Source organism: Crotalus tigris, unplaced genomic scaffold (genome assembly GCF_016545835.1).
Source record: "Crotalus tigris isolate CLP2741 ecotype Arizona unplaced genomic scaffold, ASM1654583v1 scf7180000017740.2609645, whole genome shotgun sequence".
Taxonomy (NCBI): domain Eukaryota; kingdom Metazoa; phylum Chordata; class Lepidosauria; order Squamata; family Viperidae; genus Crotalus; species Crotalus tigris.
Window position 1 is genome coordinate 349,481 of NW_024096606.1, and position 21,954 is coordinate 371,434.

The 21,954-nt window shown below is 36.2% G+C and overlaps 1 long non-coding RNA gene across 2 annotated transcripts in view; it reads left to right on the forward strand.

The window, feature by feature from the left end:
- LOC120306492 overlaps nt 1–21,954 on the forward strand; it is a 104,305-nt gene that overhangs the window by 48,808 nt on the left and 33,543 nt on the right. For both annotated transcript variants that reach the window (XR_005556319.1, XR_005556320.1), the window contains exon 3: nt 3,863–3,908. This is a non-coding gene — a long non-coding RNA (uncharacterized LOC120306492). The remainder of the gene's footprint in view (nt 1–3,862; nt 3,909–21,954) is intronic.

Below are 21,954 nucleotides of genomic sequence, written 5' to 3' on the forward strand. Positions count from 1 at the left end.
AGAATGGGGGGCAACCAAATACTGGGGTATTGCAGAAACCCCAGACAACCCCGTTACGGGGCTTGGGAGTGAAGGGATGCGTTCCCTTGACAGGTCCATTGTGGACTTGGAGAGTACCACAGAAATGCCAAATACTGGCGGGAACATAGTGGGGCCCGAGAGCCTACAGTTAGGCAGATCAACCAGGTACAGTAGGGAGCAAAGTCCTGGTCTGACGAGCCCGGTGGGCAAGCAAGCAGACCAGGCAACAGAACCCAGGTCACGGGGACCACCAGGCCTTAAAAGAGGGGGCAACTCCACTACAATCTCTGCACAGGATGATCTAGGGAGTTCTCAAAATCTGAGGAGGTCACAGAGAGTTAAAAGATCTCCCAAATACCTGGAAGATTTTGTGACATTGCTGTCAAAGCAAGGGAGGTGAAGAGGGTGCCTGCTGTTGGGAAACTTGGAAGTGCAAGTCTTGGGCACTTAATTCCAAATCAATAGCATGGTACCATGCTATAGTGTGGCTAGTAAGTAGCTGCAACAGATGTGCGGTTCCATAGGGATAGCACACCACACTCGTATTGAGGTCGCGTATATCTATCAATATAGTTTAATTAAGTTTCATCCGGGGGGAAGGGATGTTGTGTCCTGAGCCTACAAAAGCAGGCTCGGAATGTTGCAATGGTCCCAGGCTGTTGTAAGCTGCCCGGGACCAGACTGAGTGGCGCCAGCCTTCGCGCATGCGCAAGGTGCGGAAGCGTGCCAGTTTGTTACCTTTTTGCCCGGGGATTCTATTAAAGGAGGCAGAGAGGCCTGCGAGCCTCTGAGTTGTGTCGGAGAGAGCTAAAGAGAATAAAAGCTGTTAGAACTATCAGAATGTGTGCTCTTTTTTCACCATTGACTTGAGGACTCAACATCTATGATGCATCAACATTCCCCCACTTCTAATAAAACTCTGTGAATGAATTAGAGTAATTGTAGAAAACAGCCATATCTGGAAGCACCTTCACTATGAAGATAGAATGAATGAGTTGATTTATACTAAGTTGGCAACTGCTATAGTTCTCAAGCTGTAGGTAGCAATATGGGCAAATGAACTTGTTGAAAACCATTTTTGAAAATGTGAAGCTCAGATATGACCCAGATCTATCTCAAGCTCTGAGCAAAGTAATCAGATTCTCAGTTTTGTTGTATAGGAATAAGATAAGCATTAACATTTTGATATTAGCAGCATGAGATGTCTAGTTAAGGGGATGCACTAGTTAAAAATGTGTGATCTCGTTCTTTTATATTGCTCAATGGCTGGAAAAAAAGAAAATCAGATTTCTCAATCACTGGGCTAAATTCTGCCCTAAACAACTAAACTGGTTATTATACAATACCCAGGAAAACTGCTTATTAATAATATGAGGAAAGTCATGAGTAGATTACATAAAAATCATACTGACTGAAGATCAATTGAAAGTACATTTAAAAACTAGAAACTGAAATAAAACATTATGTATTAATATTTATATGATGATGAGATCAATGCATTCCATAAAATCCTTCCAGTTAATAAAAATTCCAATTTCATCTGCAGTTCTAATAGGCAAGTCAGAATCAATGACAGCATCCCAAAATAAAGAGATGCAAGGCACTCCAGGGGTTGCATTTACTATATATTATGGAGGCTAAAATAACCAGAGATGTTGAATTTCCAAGGATGAATCTGTGCTATAAGAACAATTGTTACACATTTCCTTAGGCTAGTCTAAGTCAATATAAGACTGTAACAAAAATCTTCAAAATGTAACCTTGCAAAGGGGAATTCAGTTATCAAGCCTATATATAATCCTTTTAAAATGCACTTTTATGTTAAATATATTTAAAAAGAATTGTTTGGGAAAATTGGAATTGATTGGGGCTTCAAAAGCTCATAACTGTTATTAGTTTAATAGGCATATTATACATGCCAGTGTGTGTTCCAAGACACAACTATGATCTAGGGTTTGTGAAGAGGAAGTTGTAGTTTAAAGCACAACAAAGGAAAGAGAATCCTGTCTCCTAGAAACTTGCTTGGCATTTTTAAGTAATGTGTCAATGCTGCTAACATCAGATGTTCTTGCTTTGACAACAGATGAAAATGCAGCCATTTTCTCTATGCTTTTAGAATTATTTGGTGCTCAGAGGGGGATTGGAATTAGATTTCAGTTAGTCATAATAATAACAACTCTGCTGTGAGAATCCAAGGACAAACTGGGTCCAGAGCTGATAACGTTTTGGCGGGCTGGGGAGCTGGGGAGAAAGCCCGGCTTCAAGCTAATTGGGGAATGTGTTTTATGACTGTTTATTGGGGGTGGGAATTGTACTTTGTTACTTTGTATCCAGGGGAGGGGAATTTAGTTTTGGGGTTCAATTATGTAGTGCCAATACTTTGTTTCCCGAATAAAAGATTCTTTAAAGAAAATAATTCCTTGAAGTTCTTTTGATGGGTTTCTTCTGTCAGAACCATGACTTAATGCTTGCTATGACCTTTATTTTTTAACACTTGTTTGGAAAAATAAAATGAAAACCTGGGTAATAGGCTTTGGGAGTTTGCAACTGTACCAAACCAGGAGCAACTACAACGTAAAGATAATACTGATTCTTCATTGATCTTTGAAATTCTTAAAAGAACTTTTTTCTTTTTCCCAAAAGCTTATGGAGTTCACTCAAAAACAATTCTTAGTTTTAAAGAAAATAAAATCTTAACCCTGGGTTTCTTAAGCCTTTAAAACTCTAGTCAGTAGCTTACGTCGGGTTAGGGTGCCCCTTACCTGAGTTGGTAAAATTACTATTCAATCAACAGATTCCTTTTATATATACAACTGTAAGACTAAATTTATTATTTCAAACACCTCTAAAATGTCCTGGGCATGTTGGAAACAGTTTGTGTGTGTGAAACAGCATCAATCTGATACATATTGTGATAAAATATGTTCTGCATCCTTAGAAATCAGGACTGTTGGCTCCATTACAAAGATGCTGTTGTATTTATATTGGTCTCATGAAAGAGAAAGGATTGGTTCCCCACCCCTATTGCAGAAAATCACAGGACTCAGGCCACGGAATCAAAAGAAGTTGATTTATTTGTGCAAAGGTTCAGAGCGCTATCTTTGTAGCCACATCTGAACAACCTCTCATAACAAAACACAAGTTTATATATTCTTGTCAGAAACAGCAAAACACGGAAATGTAACAGGTAGCATGGATTGGTTGCTTCGAATCACAACCCCCTTATACCCCCCTGTTGCTATGCTAAAGTAGTTAAAATATCTTGCTAAAGCTTCTAAAGTGCCTGAATTTCCTGTAACGTACTTGTGGTTAGCTATAGATGAGACATAAAGACCTATGTGGTTAGCTTGAGCAGAGCTTCCAACTTTAACACCTCTGTGTGCGACCGACAAATAAACCTGGGGTTCATTTGTCCATTTCCTTTTGTTCTCCTTTTAACTAATACACATATTTAAAACTCATGTTCTGCTTTATAACTCATGTCTTGTCTTATGACTGTAATACATGCATTTAAGTTTCATGTTTCGCTCCACGACCCAGGTCCTCCTGCCTTACCCCCACTTCTAAAGGAAAGTTTGTCATGAAATGGAGCTGCTTCACTAACTCGAATCCCTTGTTCCTACTGTCAGGAAAGCAGCTTGTCTGTGCTAATCGTTGTACTCTCTGTAATGTATTGAGTTGAATTTATGAACAGGCTTCTGAGATCAGAATACTCTCCTTAGCCAATATTATGATTTAGTCTTTTAAACTGGTCTTTGGGTCACAGACTGATTTTAATAAAAGGGTTCAGGCAATTGGACTGAGTTCAGGCACTAAAGGCAAATCAAACTTTCCTTTCCAGATCAAAGGAACAGAATTTACTTATTGACCTGTCAGCCTTCAGAAATGTGAGTCCTTTGTATTCTGATATATGATCAGACAAAGCTATACCGTTACACATACTTGTCATTTTAAAACTGACCAACAAATCAAGAGAACGAGATATTGGGTTATAAATATCACAAAGCAACTTTTAAAATGAAACTATTGATTAAATAGCATCCATCTTCAGGTTAATGTCTTTTAACTGTGAGAGTTGTGTTTCCAAAAACAGTTTTTTTTTCCTTACTATGATTTTAGGAAGACAAAAAATTATCACATTCACTCTTATCAAAACAATTAATTGTATCTTTTATATAGTTTCTAGCAAACTCATATTAATAGTTCCAGAAGTAATTAATCACAATATAATATGTGTTTGTTTACAAGGAAATTGTCAGCCTTACCTCTTTAACATTCCTTATCATCATTCAGCTGAAACACCCCAGCACACTGGTGTCTTAGCACTGAATGACTAAATGCTTCCACCATTTTTATGAAGCACAGGCATTTCACAATGTCACCACCCTGAAGTCTCTAAGCTGAAAAAAGAAAGGTGGCTGAATAGTTAGATGGGTTGCTTCTTGTCCACATGTTTTAATCTCCTGGATAGGCAACTCTTTGGATGTTCAGAAATATATTGTTTTGATAAAAGCAATTTGGAGACCTGAATTTATCTGTGCCCCAGAGTACAGTGGGTTTGCTGCCAATTTTTAACATGGCCCCTGAAAGCCAAAAAAACAAAGCTCAGGGCTACCATGTAGTTACCATTCCTATCTAAATAAATCATGGTCACAAAGGATAAATGTATTCACAGATAAATTTATCTCATATTTCTTTGTCAACTACATCTGCCTCTTGTTCAGTAATAGGTATAGAATGAGCAGGTGCTACTTTTTAAGGCGATGGATTCCCTTTTTCATTTCTCATCCATGGCAAAAAAAAAATCATGCCTTGGCTGAAACCATTCAGCAGAGATGGACTGTAGGGTTTTGTGGTCTAGAGAGCTGTGGCTGGCATCTTCAGAGGCAAGATGGTATTTTATGCAAATTAAAGGCAACTGAGCAGGGATGGGCAGGGCTCCTGTCTTTATAGCCAGTTTTAAAGGTATATTTGCTCTTTTACTGTTAATCCAAAGAAATTCTGCCTGCACTGATGCACAGGTCTTTGTGGAATCTGCTGTACTATATTCAGTTATTCAACTCAACTAATAGAACGAGCATTGTTTTTCTGAGCTTGTGTGTCCCTACTACAGTAGTTGCAGGGTCCACTTGTTTTTTTTTAACTTCACCCATTTACTTTCTATAGCAGAGCTATCAATGCATGATTAACAGTTTTGTTTATAGTGCGGTATGTCACAGAACCTGACACTAATTTTGGCTGAGAGAATACTAGTGGCAAAAAAACATCCAGCTGACTTCAGTACCTGATGGAGGACAAGGGCTTAGATTTTCCTATTCCTAGTCCAGCACTTTACCATCTACGACATGCTGGTTGTCGGCATGTGGAATGAACATTATTTTTCGTTAAACCAGGAAATGCCCATAGACAATATGATATAGCACCAATTCGGCACACATAATGTATGACCAAACTATAGCCATATAGTATAATCTGGTCATATATGGTTGCTTTTTTTGTAATCCTCTTAAGGGAGTTTACATATCATAGCCATTTATCTTTTTATACAATTTAGACACTTTTTAACACTTAAATGCAATTTTATTTCTCAACCATAGGGTGGGTAGGTTCTTTGAACAGGTGCTCATGAAAAGTATATCATTTATTAAAGATCTATTAAAAGTGTGAACAGCTTATTAATTTGTTAAAAATCAGCACTGAGCTGTTGAATGGTAAGTTAAACAACAGCTCAACCTACATTAATATTTTATTCAACTACTGTGACATCTGAGGTACTGAAAAAGCATATGATTGGTCCTTAACCATTCCTTACAAAGGAATGGTTTTCTTTAAAAAGAAAACCGTTTTCTTTAAAAGATCCATTCTTCTAAAAATAATAATACTATTTTAAATAACTGTTGTGTCTTTTGAGCACAATGCAATGTGCAATTATGGCTTGCAATACTCTGCCTTTCAGAGTGATTCACTGGCAGAATCAACAAGGTGACAGTGTCTGTCTGTATATCTGCCTACCTGTCTGTAATAGAGGAAACTGAACCTTATTTTTCATGTAACAGAGAATTATAATATTGTGTTGACAGAAAGAAAAAAAATAGAAACTACTTCGCTTAGCAAGATTGAAATCAACATGTGAATTTCTAAATAAACATTACTAAGTCCCCATTCTGAACTCTTTGGGGAAAGTGGGATAGATTTGCCAGAAATATGTGATTTTTATTTACTAATTTTATTTTATTTTATTATTTATTTAATTATTTATTTATTTATGTTATTTTATTTTCCACTATATACTATTAGGGCATATTCTTGCTTTATATCCTATGTGTGCAATCGATAAAACTTTATTTGCAAGATTGAAACAATTCTGAAACAATAATCATTACAATCCCCAATGAAAGAAATGCAAGCTACTTTTCAAATGTCTCCTGCATTTAAACTATGCACTGATGAGTGGCTCATGCAGAATACACAAAATACATACTACATTGTACTTGATGTCATGTACTGTGTATAATGCAGCTATTGTGTTTAAGAAAGGAATTCAGTTGTAGTTTTCAGTGGGACATATAGTTTACTTTAAAGAATATTATATAAAAGGTTTTTTTCAAAGGTATATAATCCACTCTTTTATAGAACATTCCTTTACAGTTTTTAATCATTGTCATTTAAAACAAGAATTATTTTTAAAGGCATAATAAATAAAACTATGTTTACATCAATAAACAAAATGAAAAATTATAATATACAATGACTATTTCTGTTCATATTATAAAGACTGGCTTAAGGAACAGTAACAAACAAAAGCCTCTGAAATAAAACTGTGTTGGCTGTTCTTCTGAACAATTAAAAATCATACTGTATTGTTTCTCAATTAATTTCTTAGGCTATTATTTGTGTTTTTCCTAAGAAATTCATCAGTTTCCTTTTTCCACCTGCTCCTCAACCAGGGGAATTAATTTGCTATGTGCAATGGTACATCAACTGTATCATTTCTCAAAAAAATAATCAAATAATTAGAAAAATCATCTTGAATACTTGTACTATTTCTTTATTTAAGCAATTTGTATGGCTACTCATCTTGGCAACTGACTCTGGACAGTGAATAATATTAAACTAAAATTAAAAACAATTAAACCATAATTACAAAGATTAACATACATAGCAGCCAAGGAAGGTATCAAAATCCACACTCATTAACACAGCCAGGGACTCCTTTTACAATATATTTGTTCTTTATTACTATATATAAATTCCAAATGTTATTAACTCTAAAAAAGTAACAGTCAGTGTGCTCTCCTATAATTCTTTTCTATGTTCTTTCTGAAAATCTAGCTCAGCAACCCATCTCTTCAAATGATGCTTCTCTAGTGCTTGCAGAGACTTGGCAGTATAAAAACATAAATAGAAAACTAATAGCCTGGAGAATTAGGATATCAACAGTAGCAATAACAGCAGTATTTTCTGGATGTATTTAAAGGTTGGAATCAATGATGGCATTTTGCTAGTGCTATTCTATTGTTAAAGTATTAAGAATCCTCTCCTTAACTCCCAAATCTGCTGCATTCTAAAGTAGCACTACCAGGTCTGAGTTGCAAAAATTCAGTTGATTGTAGGTAAAATAAGCCCATTAACAAAAAGATAAATAAAAGTCTAACTCGTTGCTGCTATTTAGCAATCATCTGGATTTTGCAGTCCAAATCTATTAGCCCTAATCTGCAGGCCATATTATATGTGGAATTTAATATGAACATGAGCAAATATGTGTCTTTAACATTACTTCCTAATATTTTCTCTACTGCATTTAACTATTTTGTCTCCTTTTCTAGTACTGTCTTGAATATTGGCAGCTTTGATTCTTAGTGTACTTTTGGTTTGTCTCTACTGAACTTTCTATAAAGCATCTTCTGTAATGGTACAGCAAGGGAAAATAAACAATAATTATTATTATTATTATTAATAATAATAATAATAATAATAATAATAATAATAAAGTTGAAAGGAACCTTGGAGGGAAATCCTATACCATTTCAGACATATGGCTGTTCAATCTCTTCTTAAAAACTTCCAGTGTTGGAGCATTCACAGCTTTTGGAGGCAGGTTGTTCCACTGATTAATTATTCTAACTATCAGGAAATTTCTCCTTAGTTCTCCTTGGTTGCTCATCTCTTTGGTTAGTTTCCATCTGTTGCTTCTTGTCCTGCCTTCAGGTCAGTGATGGGATTCAAATATGTGAACAACTGGTTCTCTGTGTGGATGCCACTTCCAGAAGTCCATTCTGGGCCTGGGCAATAAAAAATTAGCTACCAATGCTGCCAAAGTGATGCGGACTAGCTGAATCCCACCACTGCTTCAGGTGCTTTGGAGAATAGCTTTACTCTCTCTTCTATGTGGCAGCCCCTGAGATACTGGAATACTGCTATCATGTCATCCCCTCATCCTTCTCTTCATTAAACTAGACATACCCAATTCCAGCAATCGTTCCTTATATGTTTTAGCCTTCAGTCCCCTAATCATCTTTGTTGCTCTTCTCTATACTATCTAGAGTCTCAACATCTTTTTTATATCATAGCGACCAAAATTGGATGCAGTATTCCAAGTGTGGCCTTACCAAGTGGTAAAGTGGTATTAACACTTCATGTAATCTTGATTCTATCCCTCTGTTAATGCAGCCTAACACTGTGTTGGCTTTTTTGGCAGCTGCAGCATATTGCTGGCTCATATTTAAGTGATTGTCCACTAGGATCCCTCTCACAGTTGCTATTATTGAGCCAGGTACCACCGATACTATACCTATGCACCTAAATGTAGAACCTTACTTTTTTCACCATTGAATTTCATTTTGTTAGATAGCACCCAATGTTCAGGTCTGTCAAGATCCTTCTATATCTTAAGCCTATCTTCTGGAGTGCTGGCTATTCCTGCCAGCTTGGTATCGTCTGCAAATTTGATGAGTTCCCCATCTATCCTCTCATCCAAATCATTGTTGAAGATGTTGAAGAGCAGTGGGCCCAGAACAGAGCCCTGGAGCACCTCACTACACACTTTCCTCCATGTAGATGCAGTTCCATTGAAGACCACACTCTGAGTACGGCTGGTCAGCCAGCTATGAATCCATCTGGTGGGGATGCTGTCTAACCCACATTTTTCTATCTTATCGAGTAGTAGGTTGTGGTCTACTTTATCAAGTGCCTTACTGAAATCCAAGTAAATTATATCCACAGCATTCCTCTGATCCACTAACTTTGTCACCTAGTCAAAGAATTAATTCATTGATAATAAATAATTCAGATAGACTGATAATATTCTTAAAAACACATAACATGTATATTTTTCTATAAATGTATTGCTATAAGTAAAGTTGTATTAAGCAGATAATATATCTTTATACAATTCCTATAAATGTTACATTTTATTCACTCTACAATTCCCAGTGTGTTGCATCATGTTCCTGTTCTAAGTGCTAGTGGGCTTTTCCCATGATTATGTTTATTTTTATGAAGGAAATGATGTCAATATGAGTAACTGACAAAGGATCCTTGTACTTTCAGCAAATCTGTGTAGAACAGATTTCTGCTGAAATCCCATTAAGGCCAGTTAAAATGTCAAGTCTTATTTTTATAGCTCTCACTGTGAACTTTAGTTCATGCATAGACCCCATCAGAAGTTAAATGGTGAGGAATTGAGTGAAAAACTGGAGGATTACAATTCCATATAAAAAAAATCCTTTAAATTGGGGTCACCGATTGTTGAAAACAAGGCTCTAAAACTGTATTCCAATCCTGACCAAAATCAAAAGAATATGCTAAAATAGCTGACTGTAAACATTTCAGCAGATCCAATTGAAATTATGTGCAGAAATTTTTGTCTGTTTAATTGTGCTTAAACTTCTTATACATGTATTGAATACTTGGGGAAAGAAGGTCCTGGTGAAAAAAAGAGGACTATCCAAAATACCCTTTTGTTCATGGAAGTTACCATCTTTTCTTCTCCTACTTTGTTTTTGTTTTAAAGATCCAAAAAACCCATTTGCCTAGCATCTTCTGATGCATCGTAGAGGTCAATGGGAATGTTCAGATATTTCTATATATGTGGGCTTCTTTCTAGCTTATTGTTGGGATTATCCCTGTTTTATGCAGAGCTTTTATTGAATAAATACTATTATGGGATGTGAATCAAGGTAACAATTGAGGCAAAACTAAAGACAATGAAAATATTTAGATATCAACTTTCAAAAAATGAGAAAGGCAATCTTTTTGCCGCCCATATATAACTATGCTAAATAACAAAACCTCTTGCATGAAGATTGCCCATTGCACCTCTGTACATTTTTTAAAAAAATAATCTTTCCCAATCAGCAGGTTGGGAAATAAACAAAACAACATTGTTTTAGTTTGTCCAAACTTACCAGCACTTTTAATTCCTTTTCACTTCATAAAAATAAAATACAATGATTATGAAGGTGATTCAGCTATATATTTTTTAAAATAAATAATAAGTATATAAGGGTGATTCAGCAACTAAAATCTAGGCCAGATCACAGTTAGTAAAGTAAGATATAGTTCTTAGAAATCTCTCATTCAGTTAACATATTGCAAGAAGAAAATCCCCTAGTGATACTTAAATAAATAAAAATATATAGAAATATATGTATTTTTACTTTCTTTTTCCTGTCTAAAAAGGGGTAGTTTTTAAGGTCTGCAGCAAAACCCTGACATTAATTTCCCTTTCTCAGTGCATAATGATAGAACAGCAAATCCAAGTCTTAAATCAATCATTGCTATAATAAGACTAGAGGTACAGAAACTCTTGTGACCAGATGGTTTAGTAAACACTTCAAAATTCATTTAGTATGTAATTAATTAGCAATATTTGCATGCTGCCCCATTTTGGAAAATTCTCTGCTTACAATAAATAAAATGGATAATCACATGGATTACTAAACTAGTTTGTTCAAGGGCTTGTTTGCAGTGGTGGGATTCAAATATGTGAACAACCAGTTCTCTGTGTGGATGCTGCTTCCAGAAGTCCATTCTGGGCCTGGGCAACAAAAATTTAGCTACCGGTTCTGCCAAAGTGGTGGAAACCGGCTGAATCCCATCACTGCTTATTTGTCATTCAGAATTTGAGCTTTCCAAACAGCTCTTGAGAAGTAAGAAAGAACTGAAAAGTGAGAAAAATATTTTATATTTGTCAAAAATATTATTCATAAAGGGGACATATAAACAAGGTTTATATGGACATGGTTAAATATGGAGATATTACAACAGAGTTGATCTGCCATCTAGTGGTTTTGTTTAAACTTATTTTATATTCTTTTACATCACACCATCTCATGTATAAGAATAATTCTGCAATATGCAGACTTCTGATATATCTCTTTTCTATAGTTTCCTAAATATATTCTAATTTTAAGAAAATAAAAAATACTAATATACAGTAGATTACTTCTAATTGCAGAAGCTCAAAATCCTTGATTTTCCTATAGTGAATTTTCCTTCCACCATAAATTTGATCAAATTCTCTTTTCACAATTGTTATGCTGATGGACAGAGGGATGACAGAGTCCAGAGTCCCTTTATGTAATTTCCTTCCAATATTCCATTATGCTGGAAAGAACAAGGTATAGGAACAATGGCTTCTAGAATTATTTCAAACTTCTTAATAAAACTCCAGTCAGAGTTATATAATTAGAAGGAAGACAAACTTAAAACAAAGATCCTGGTAATATTCCAAGTTGAAGACCACCATGCTTGGATTTTTTTTTCCTGGATTTTTCTGAAACTTAGCTGATTTTTAATCTCATTCTTTCCTTTGTTGATTTTTTTCCTTCCATAACAAATTTGGTCCCATAATGGTCTATTTTTGGAGACCTAGCTCTCTGAGAAAATCCCAGATACATTTATTAAGTTCTTTCCATCTCTATTAGATTGAAAAGAAGAAGAAGAAAATGAAAATTTCCAGATGGAAACCCTTAAAAGTTAAAACCCAGTTGTATCCTAGGGCAGGGCACATCTTGAATCTGTACAGGAACTTTTCACTTAAGAAAGGAAGATGATTCATAAAGGTATTCAGTGTAGGCTTTACTTTGAAATGTTTAATTCCCCTGTTAACCAGGTGGCATTAACTGCCAACAAATGGCAGCCACAGAAACATCACTTGAGAGTGGAATAAATGAGAAACTGAAAAATCTCTTCCTGCAACTGATGCACATTTCCAATCACCTTCTATTCTTAAAGTAATGGGACTAAACTGTTGAGGCAAACATTTAGTAAACTCCAAGATTCGTATTTGGTTCTCCATACAAATTGTGACTTTTGTCATTTGCAATAAATTATTCTTTATTTATTTTAATAATACTGTGATGTGATAGCCCACTCTGATACCAGACAACCCTTACCCTGTTGGGTCACTGTGTCAGAGATATTTCCTTACCTAAACAGAGAAAATGAATTACCACTGGTGGGGGAAAAAAGTAGTGGGAGCAGAAGCAACTTCTTCCCTCCCTCCCACTATTCCTTCCTGCCTTCCTTCTTTCTTTCCTTCTTTCCTTTTCTTTCTTTCTTTCCTTCCTTCCTCCCACTCTTTCTTTTCTTGGCAAGGTTTTTCAGAAGTGGTTTGCCATTGTCGTCTTCCTGGGGGGGGGGGGAGAGAGATGGCTTTGTGCCTAAGAAGGGATCAGGAATCAGGGTCTCCCAGTTTCTAACAATGCCTTAACCACTACACCAGGGGTCCCCAACCTATGGACCATGGCCCACTACCAGGCCACAGGCTATTGGCCATCAGGCTGCTTGAGTGGCTGGCCAGTGCGCATGTGTGTGCATGCGCACAGCCCTACTTGTGCAAGTTTTTCTGTGAGTCTTGCAGGTGTTTATAGCCCAACTTGTGTGAGCTTTGCCACAAGCATTGCAGACATTTGCAGCCCCTCATGCACAAACATCATCATGGACATTTGCGGCCCCATGCGCTCAAGCGCTCATGGCCTTATTCATGTGGGTAATGGGTGTTCATACATGTGCATGCGTTAAACCCCCCACAAAACCATCCCTTCTTTTCCCCCTCCCCCCACTCCAGGCTGCCAGCCCCAAAAGGTTGGGGAACTTTGCACTACACCAACTGGCTCTGTATCTAAGTAACTTTGGTATAGATTTAAAAATCCAAAGACTTTTGTATTCACTTGTGAATGCAACTAGCATATATTTATATAAATGGCCAAGAAATCATCTAAGAGCTTTTAAATCAGTGGTTCTCAACCTTTTTAATGCCGCGACCCCCGACCGGTCATAAGTCAAGGACTACCCAACCTGTCAAAAGCCTAAGACTACCCAACTGGTTGTAAGTTGAGGACTTTCCCTGCCCGGGAGCGCCGTGCATACATGGTGCAGCCCCCTGCGCCTGCCAAGGCGTAGCTGGCAAGCAGCAGAGTCAGAGCAGGCCAACCACTGGCTGGGCCACCAGCTGGCCCAGCCCAAGGGAGGTAAGGCACCTGCCGGGCCCCACGCACGCCAGCAACCCTCCCTGCACCCGCCGGCCTCCCACCTCCCACCCCTGGCCCTCTTTTACTTACATTTTTAGTAGTTGCTCAGCAGGGAGGAGTGGAAACTTCCAGACAGCTTGCCTTTGCTGCTGACAACTTGCAGCACCATTTGCAGAATGGGACTTTTGGCAGGCTCAGCAGGGCAGAGACAGCCTGGACAATTCCTATTGGCTTTTGAAAGCCAATAGAATTAGACTCTGTTCAAGAGAGTCTATTCTATTGGCTTTCAAAAACCAATAGAATAAAAGGGAGTAGCACAGCTAAGGAAAAGGGGGGGGGAAATGGTGGACTGCGTTGTTTGGCGACCCCCCGTGAAATGGTCGTTCGACCCCAAATGGGGTCGCAACCCACAGGTTGAGAACCGCTGTTTTAAATGAACTATTCATGTAGCAAGCTTATGCTCTAATTTTGAGATTAGATTCTAAACTTTAAAATAATGGAGAAAATTTAGTTAAAGATTAGAGGAAATTGAATTATCAACAAGTTTTTTTATATTTACATTATGAAGAAAATGCACTGCAGATAAAACATTCACATTATATTTTATAATGAAATCACTTAGTTTTCATTTCTTATTTTATTTATTAAAAAATTAAATTATTGAATAGTTGAAGCTCTCTAGGCAATTTATACAAAATACAATCAGAGGGCTTCCGGTGGTGTAGCGCTGCGATGGCGGCTACTTTGTAGCCGTCCTCCTGAGACAGCGTTAAAACCTCTGAGAACAGCAGGCATCAGCTGTTCCGCGGTTTAAAACCTCCTTCCCGGGCCAAGGGAGGGAGGGGAGTTTCACCCTGAATAGTGGTAGAGCCTCTGGAATCCCCAAAGGAGTTTTCTTTTGGGGTGAAAGGAGTGCTCCCACAGAGTTCAGGGTATCTCCGCTTCTCAGGTGCCTTTGTCCCTTGTTATTCGGGACAAAGCAAGACGCTGCTCCCATCTCCACGCTTAAAGAGAACTGGTGAGTTATTTAAAAAGCGGACAGAGCTGATTAGAGGATTTTATTTTTTTTGATTTTAAGTTTGGATTTTAAGTTTAAAGAGTTACTTTCATTTTCTCTTTTTTCCTTTGTTGAGAGGGAAAGTAAAATGGCGATTTGAAGTTGTTGTTTTTTTAAGGACACGGAACGGATTTTGTCTATTTAATTATTTCTTTTTTCTTTTCTTTTCTGTTTTTTTTTCTTATTATAATAATTTTTTTGAAGGAGTATTTGGGTTTTTGGAGTTAATCCCCCTCTTTTGTTTAATTCTTTTTTTTCTTCTTTTTTTTGTATTTTTTAACAAGGAGGAAAGAAGAAACAAATTTTTTTCTTTTAAGATGGCTTCAAAGTGCCAAGTAATTTCCACAGTTCCTAAGGTGGCTTCGTCTTCGGCGATATTATCAGTGCAACAATCTAAATTAACATTATTACCTTCTCCTCTTGCACAGTCATTAACGGTAAAAGATTTGCAAGATGTAATGGGAAATGCTATATCTCAAATTAGGGGAGAAGTGAAAGAGATCTTAGTGGAGAATAACAGGTTCTTGAGGCAAGATATATTTTTGGCTTTAAAAGGACTTGCTTCTGTTGTTGAAAAGTTGGATTTTCGTGTTGAAGAAGTTGCAGATAAAGTGGAGATGTTGGAGGAAAAATTTGAAGGCATGGAAAAAAAGATGGAAAATTCACAAGATGAGATTCTTATGTTTCAATATAGAGAGATGGAGTTCGCTTTAAGAATCAGAGGCTTGAGAGAAAATCTGCAAGGAGATCTGAGAGAGATGACTTTGCTGTGATTTTGGATAGAGAAAAAGAGGAAATATTCAGAGCAATTGAAAAAATATTTAGAGTTAACTCTTGGGTTGCAAAGCAAAGAAATTTGCCAAGGGATGTGGTAATTTACTTTGGGAAAAGATCCCTGCGCAATGAAATTATACAAGCTTTTTACAATAAGAGGTTTCAGATTGCTGCACAAGATGTTATAATTTTAAAGACGATCCCATCTAAAATTTTAAGAAGAAAAAAGGAGTTTGCTTTTTTAGCAGATGAACTTAAAAAGAGGCAGATGCCGTTTAGATGGGATATTCCAATTGGAATAGTGGTGAGCTATGCGGGGATACGTCATAGACTTAATACTGTTTTTAAAGCAAAGGAGTTTTATACTTCGGTCCTGGGAGCACACTCATCACCACCTATAATGTTTAAAGTTTCGGAAGAGAAGAAGGTAGAACAGCAGTCTGAAGAAGCTGTATTGATGAAAGTTGGAAAATTACAGACTGAGGGGTCTCAACAAGTCGAGATGAAGGAGCAGAGAATGACTCGGGCAGTATACAAACGCAAGGAAAAGGAACAACAGAAAAAGGAGGTTAAAGAAGTATTACAAGAATTTGTTTCTGAGTCTGTGGGAGAAGCAAGACCTAAGAGTTTTTTGGTGCAATCTTCAATGGCAGATCTTCAAGCAGCTTTCTCGAGGTTATTGGATAAGAGAGATGGGTAAAGAATGTAAAGATTGCTCCAAGGTTATTGACAGATTATAGCTCATTGCGGATGGAACTGGTTATTGGAAAAGAGGAGAGAAGATTATGGAGACTGAATGAAAACTTTAGATAAGAAGTGTATGCTTAGACTTAAGGAGCATTTAAAGGAATATTTTGTTTTAAATATGTATAAGGGGATTTCAATGGTATAAGTAACGCTTATATGTGTGTTGATTGTGATGACAAAGAAAGATGGATAAACTTTATATAATATAAGTATGATATTAGAAAATATTGTTTAGCTTTTTGAATAATTTATATTTAAATTTATACTTAAAGTTTATAATATTTTAATGGTGGACTAGATTCCAATTAATTTACTTTATATGAAATATGATATTTTGTAATGTTATTAAATTAGGGAGATGATTTGTTTATTAATTGTGAAAGAAACAGAAGTTGTGAATTATAGATAAAATAAATTATAATGGTAAATTGGTAGGATTGTAATGACAAAGAAATTATTTTAATGTTAATTTTTTCTTCTTTTTCTCTTTCTGTTTTTCATACATAATGGAGTTAAAGTACTTAATAATTCGTTTATTGAATGTAATTATATTTGTTTGAGGTTTATTTGAGTTTAAAAGTTTTTCCTTTTAAGTTCTAGTTAATCCTGTATTCAGCTCTGGGAAGAAGGGGGGAGGGTTTTGGGGAGGGTTGGGAGGGATTGGGGAAGGGGTTTTTTATTGTAAAATTGTAAAAATTTAATAAACAAAAAAAAATACAATCAGAGGAAAAATGTATAAAATACAAACTAAAAACACTGAAAGGATTTTGTTTCTGGATGTTTTTGGGTGACTGAAAGGAATTACAGTTTAAGAATAACATTTTAATATCTCAGTTTTAGAGTTATATAAGGTAGACTGCCTTTGTGAATATTACTCAGGATATTCATTGATTTATAATATATAAATAAAATTTTATACTGTTTTGCAAAGCAGTGCTTTTTCTGAAAACGTGAAATTCTTTGCATGTAATTTGGATGTTCAAACTCCAGTGTTTCCTGTTAAATGAAACTTCAATTTTTATTTCTTTCTTTTTTCAACCTCAGACTGTAGGAAGTTATTCAGTGAAAAAGTGATATCCCTGGAAAATGAAATGAAATTTTGTGGAAATTGTCTGGTTATATTACTCAGCTTGCTTTCTAATAGTCGAGGAGGAAAGAACATACAGTACTGTAAGCTACATGAAATAGCTAGAATTAATAGTCAATCATCAGCTATTGTTGTATCTTTCCCTTTCATATGACATCCAGACAGACTTCCTGCAACTGTTCTTGAAATCAGTGTTCAATATTCAATACAGGTAGTCCTCGACTTACAGCCATTCATTTACTGACCATTCAAAGTTACCATAGCACTGAAAAAGTGACTTGTGATCTGTTTTCACACAACCATTGCAGCAACCCCAATGGTCACATGATCAAAATTCCAGCACTTGGCAATTGGCATATATTTATGACAGTTGCAATGTTCTTGGATCATGTGATCACCATTTGTAATCTTTCCAGCTAGGTTCTGATAAGCAAAATTAATGGGGGAAACCAGATTTGCTTAATGATCACATGATTCACTTAAAAACTGCAATAATTCACTTAACTGTAGCTGTAAAACTGTAAAATGACGTGCAACTCACTTACCAACTATTTCGCTTAGCCACCGAAATTTTAGACTCGTGGCCATAAGTAAAAGACCACCTGTATGCCAAAACAAATATTAACACTAGAGTAGATCTGAAAGTATGATATCTTTTTTTTTTTGTAATATATTTTATTGATTTTTTTAAACATAAATCAATAATTGGTGAATAGTGTGTTGCCTGGGTTACATTTGTAAAACAATCACTAACAATTGATTTCTATAATCCATAATCTACATAGTAGTTTTAGTTGATTTCCTCTTTTCCCAAAATATCCTCTTTTGCAAGCATTGAGTTAGTACAATTCTTATTGTTTTGATAGATAACAATTAAATATAATTTTTCCCAATAGTCCTAAAAATAATAATCACATCAATATAATATTTCTTTCCTATCCAATCATTCAGGATCTTTATCATAGATCCTGTTACATTCCTTATTTTAATTTTTTTCTCCCACCAAATTCTAGATATTCTTACTGGTTAAGATTTTCTCAAAAATTAATTATATTTAAAAATTTAACTCTGTTTTCATATGAACCATCTCACACTTTTACATTTCTTGCGATATTAAATTTTCGCCACTAGATGTCTTCAGTAAGTTAAAAAAGGTCTTTTCCAAGCACCATTTCCCTTTTTCTATCTTTTAAAGTATAATGTGAAAAAGAAATAATCTTTCAGCATAGGATGATAGTACAGTTCTTAGAAAAAGAGGAAAAGAAAAATAAAAAAAAAAATTCTGTGCCCCCAAAAATATAAAAGTAAATATAGTCTTTAAAATTTTGTTCTATTTTTATAGAACTCCTTTCTTCCCCAAAAATGTAGAAGCTGCCTTTTCAAGCCAGGGAAGTAATTCCAACAAGGCTCTTTCAAGTACCAAATATAAAATAGAATAGAGAGAATAGCAAAGAAAGGTCTCACCCGGATTCACCATGGGAGCTCTTACAGCTTAGATGTTCTTTGACTTGCGGTTTGAAGCAGCAGGGTGATCGGCCATTTTACTGGCCGATCTTCTTCTCTGTCAGCACTCAGAGAAAGCTCATCCTCATCCGCCGAGCAGAGCCTCTTCGACAGAAATTGCACCCTCCAGGGCAACCTTGGACCCGCATAAGGGTCTACCAGCAGAGGGAAAGCTAGACGACGAGGAGACGAGTCTCCCCATATGACTAAAGATGCCGCGAACCAGAACCGGAAGTCACATTTCTTAAGGAATAGATAAAACAGTTGAAAAAAAAAGAAAGAAAAGCAAGAGTAAAGAAGCATAAAAAATAACATATTACTTAAAATATACTTAAAATATATATCCCTCCTAAGCTAATATGTATTTATTTCCTAAATTTCTTATTCTTTTTAACCATAATCTAGGACTTGTGGTTTTGTGTGGTAGTGACCAATCATGGGCTTGCAGATTCTCTGCACCTCCATGGCTAATTTCGCCCTCTCTGGGGACCCTAAATGGGTCTAAGTCGCACCGGAGAGACAACGAAGAAGGGTGCTCCAGTGATTCTGGAACTGTGGTGACCATTCCGTTTGATTTGGGGAAAGCCTTCTAACCCGACAGGAGAAAGGCTGGTTGTATTGCATCGACCAGCCCAAGCTACTAGCAACCGAAGTCCAAAAGCACTAACGAGCACAACTGTGAACAGCATGCTTGAAACTGGGTGAGGAATTTGATCTTCTCTTTTCTATTCTACATTTAATTTCCTGGAAAAGATCCCCAAGAAGCAAAATACCTCCGAAAAAGGGAAGGAGGAGGATTTCCGCCCCACCCTTATACTAATGGAAGCGGCAAATTAATCTTTTTATGGAGGATCAAAATATATGGAAGTGAAATAAATATAAAACTTGAAATTTAAAACTTAAATCTGGATAAATCTAAAATTGTTTGAATGGTTAAGACTCTCATTTTAAAGATAATTGTTCATTTTGGAAATTGAAAAACAAATAGTTGCTGACACCTAGTGGCAGATGAATTCTATGACAGCTATATGACTTTAATATAAGACTTGGCAAAACCTGGGAAAAGCTAATCTGTGTTTGTGACCTTCAAAGTTTTAACAACAAAGAACAGCTGTGACAATTATTATTATTGGATCATCGCACAGTCAGCCAGATGTTCAGACTGGATTTGGCATTTTGTCTACCTATCGAGTCCTTACCCAGGACCTGGGATAGGCAGATGTGGATGTTTGATGGTATTACAGATATCGTCGCAGGATGGAAGCAGTTCCTAATAAGGCCGCCTTTTGCAATTGACTAATAGCGAATTTGTCAATGCCAATGGTGTTCAAGTGGTGCTCCAGTTGTTTTGGGATTGCACCAAGGAGCCTATGACTATTGGTACTACCCTTGCTTGCTTTTGCCACAGTCTTTCTAGTTCTATTTGTAGGTCTTTGTATTTTGTTATCTTCTCCAGTTCTTTCTCTTCTATTCTGCTATCTCCAGGCACTGCCACATCCACTATCCAGACTTTTTTGTCTTTCTTATCGACAATTGTTAAGTCTGGGGTGTTATGTTGCAGTTGCTTGTCTGTTTGAATTCTGAAGTCCCAGAGCATTTTAATTTTATCATTTTCTATGACTTTCTCTATTTTATGATCCCACCAGTTTTTGCTTACAGGCAAATCATATTTTTTGCAGATCTTCCAATGCACCATTGTTGCTACTTTGTCATGCCGCTGCTTGTAATCAGTTTGTGCAATCTTCTTGCAACAGCTTACCAAGTGGTCCACTGTTTCTTCAGCTTCTTTGCATAGGCGGCACTTACTGTCTGTTGCTGTCCTCTCAATTTTGACTTTGTATGCATTTGTCCTTAAGGCTTGGTCTTGTGCAGCCAGAATTAGTCCCTCAGTCTCTTTCTTCAATTTTCCTGCTCTTAGCCATTGCCAGGTTTTATTATTATCTGCTTTCCCAGCTATTTTTTTCATGTATTGGCCATGTAGTGCTTTGTCTTCCCATGCCTCTATTCTGTTCTTCATTTGGTCTTTCTTGTAGGCCAGTTTGGTCTCTCCAGTAGTTAGTAAGCCTTCCTGATATACTAATTTCAGTGCATCTTCATCATTGTTCTTCAGATATTCTTCCAAAGCCATTTTTTTCTTCTTCAACCATCTGATGTACTTGTAGCATTCCACGCCCACCTATTTGCCTTGGTAGATAAAGTCTATCAATGTCACTGCGTGGATGAAGGGCATGATTCATTGTCATTATTTTTCTGGTCTGCCTATCCATTGTTTTTAGTTCTGCTTGAGTCCAGTCCACTATTCCAGCTGTGTACCTAATGACTGGGATTGCCCAGGTGTTGATTGCCTTTATGGTATTTCCTCCATTGAGTTTGGACTTTAAGATCTTCTTCACTCTCTTGATGTATTCACCTCTAATCTTTTTCTTGACTTCAGTGTGCTTGATGTTGTCAGCTTGAAGGATACCCAAGTATTTGTAGTACTTTTCCTCATCCAGACTCTTAATGTTATTTTCGTGGGGCATCTTGATTCCTTCAGTTTTCACTATTATTATTATTATTATTATTATTATTATTATTATTATTTGGGCTGTAGACAAAGAGAATTATAAATTTCAGAAAAAAATCTTTTTTGAACTATTTAGATTATAAATATCTATTTAATTGGGACTCTAAAGCTATTGGCAGAGAAAAGAAAGGAAGAGAAAAACTCAAATTATTGGTCATCATGGATCAGAGATATGTAGAAAGAACATATCAAGAAAATATAAATACTTCCCAGGATGAGATATACAGTATACTGCAACTAATTCAAACAATTTAAACCACAAAGAAATCCAAAATAACTTTGAAAATATAAATAAATCTATTTCTAAGTTAACTTTACAACAAAAAAAATCCCAGAAAACAACAACAGAGAAGGAGCAGATAAAACAGATAAATGGATATAGAATTGAGAATAGAGACTTAAAGATGGAACTTAACAAAACAAGGAAACATGATTTAATCCTAGTGGAAAAAAATTCACAAGAATTGGAAAAAACAATTTATCCCTTAAGATTACAAAATAAATCTGAGGACAACAAAACAGATTGGATAAAATGGACTCTAGAGATATCAGGAACATTAGAGAGAAAGAAAATGATAAGAGAAGTGGAGTCATCTTTAAACAGGTTGGTCACAAACAACCTCAAAGATGAAACTTGGTTGTTGAATCTTCTGAAAATAAAGCACCAAGGACCTTTCATTTCAACCCTGAGCTACAAATATTTTTCTTTATGAGTGAAGCACTG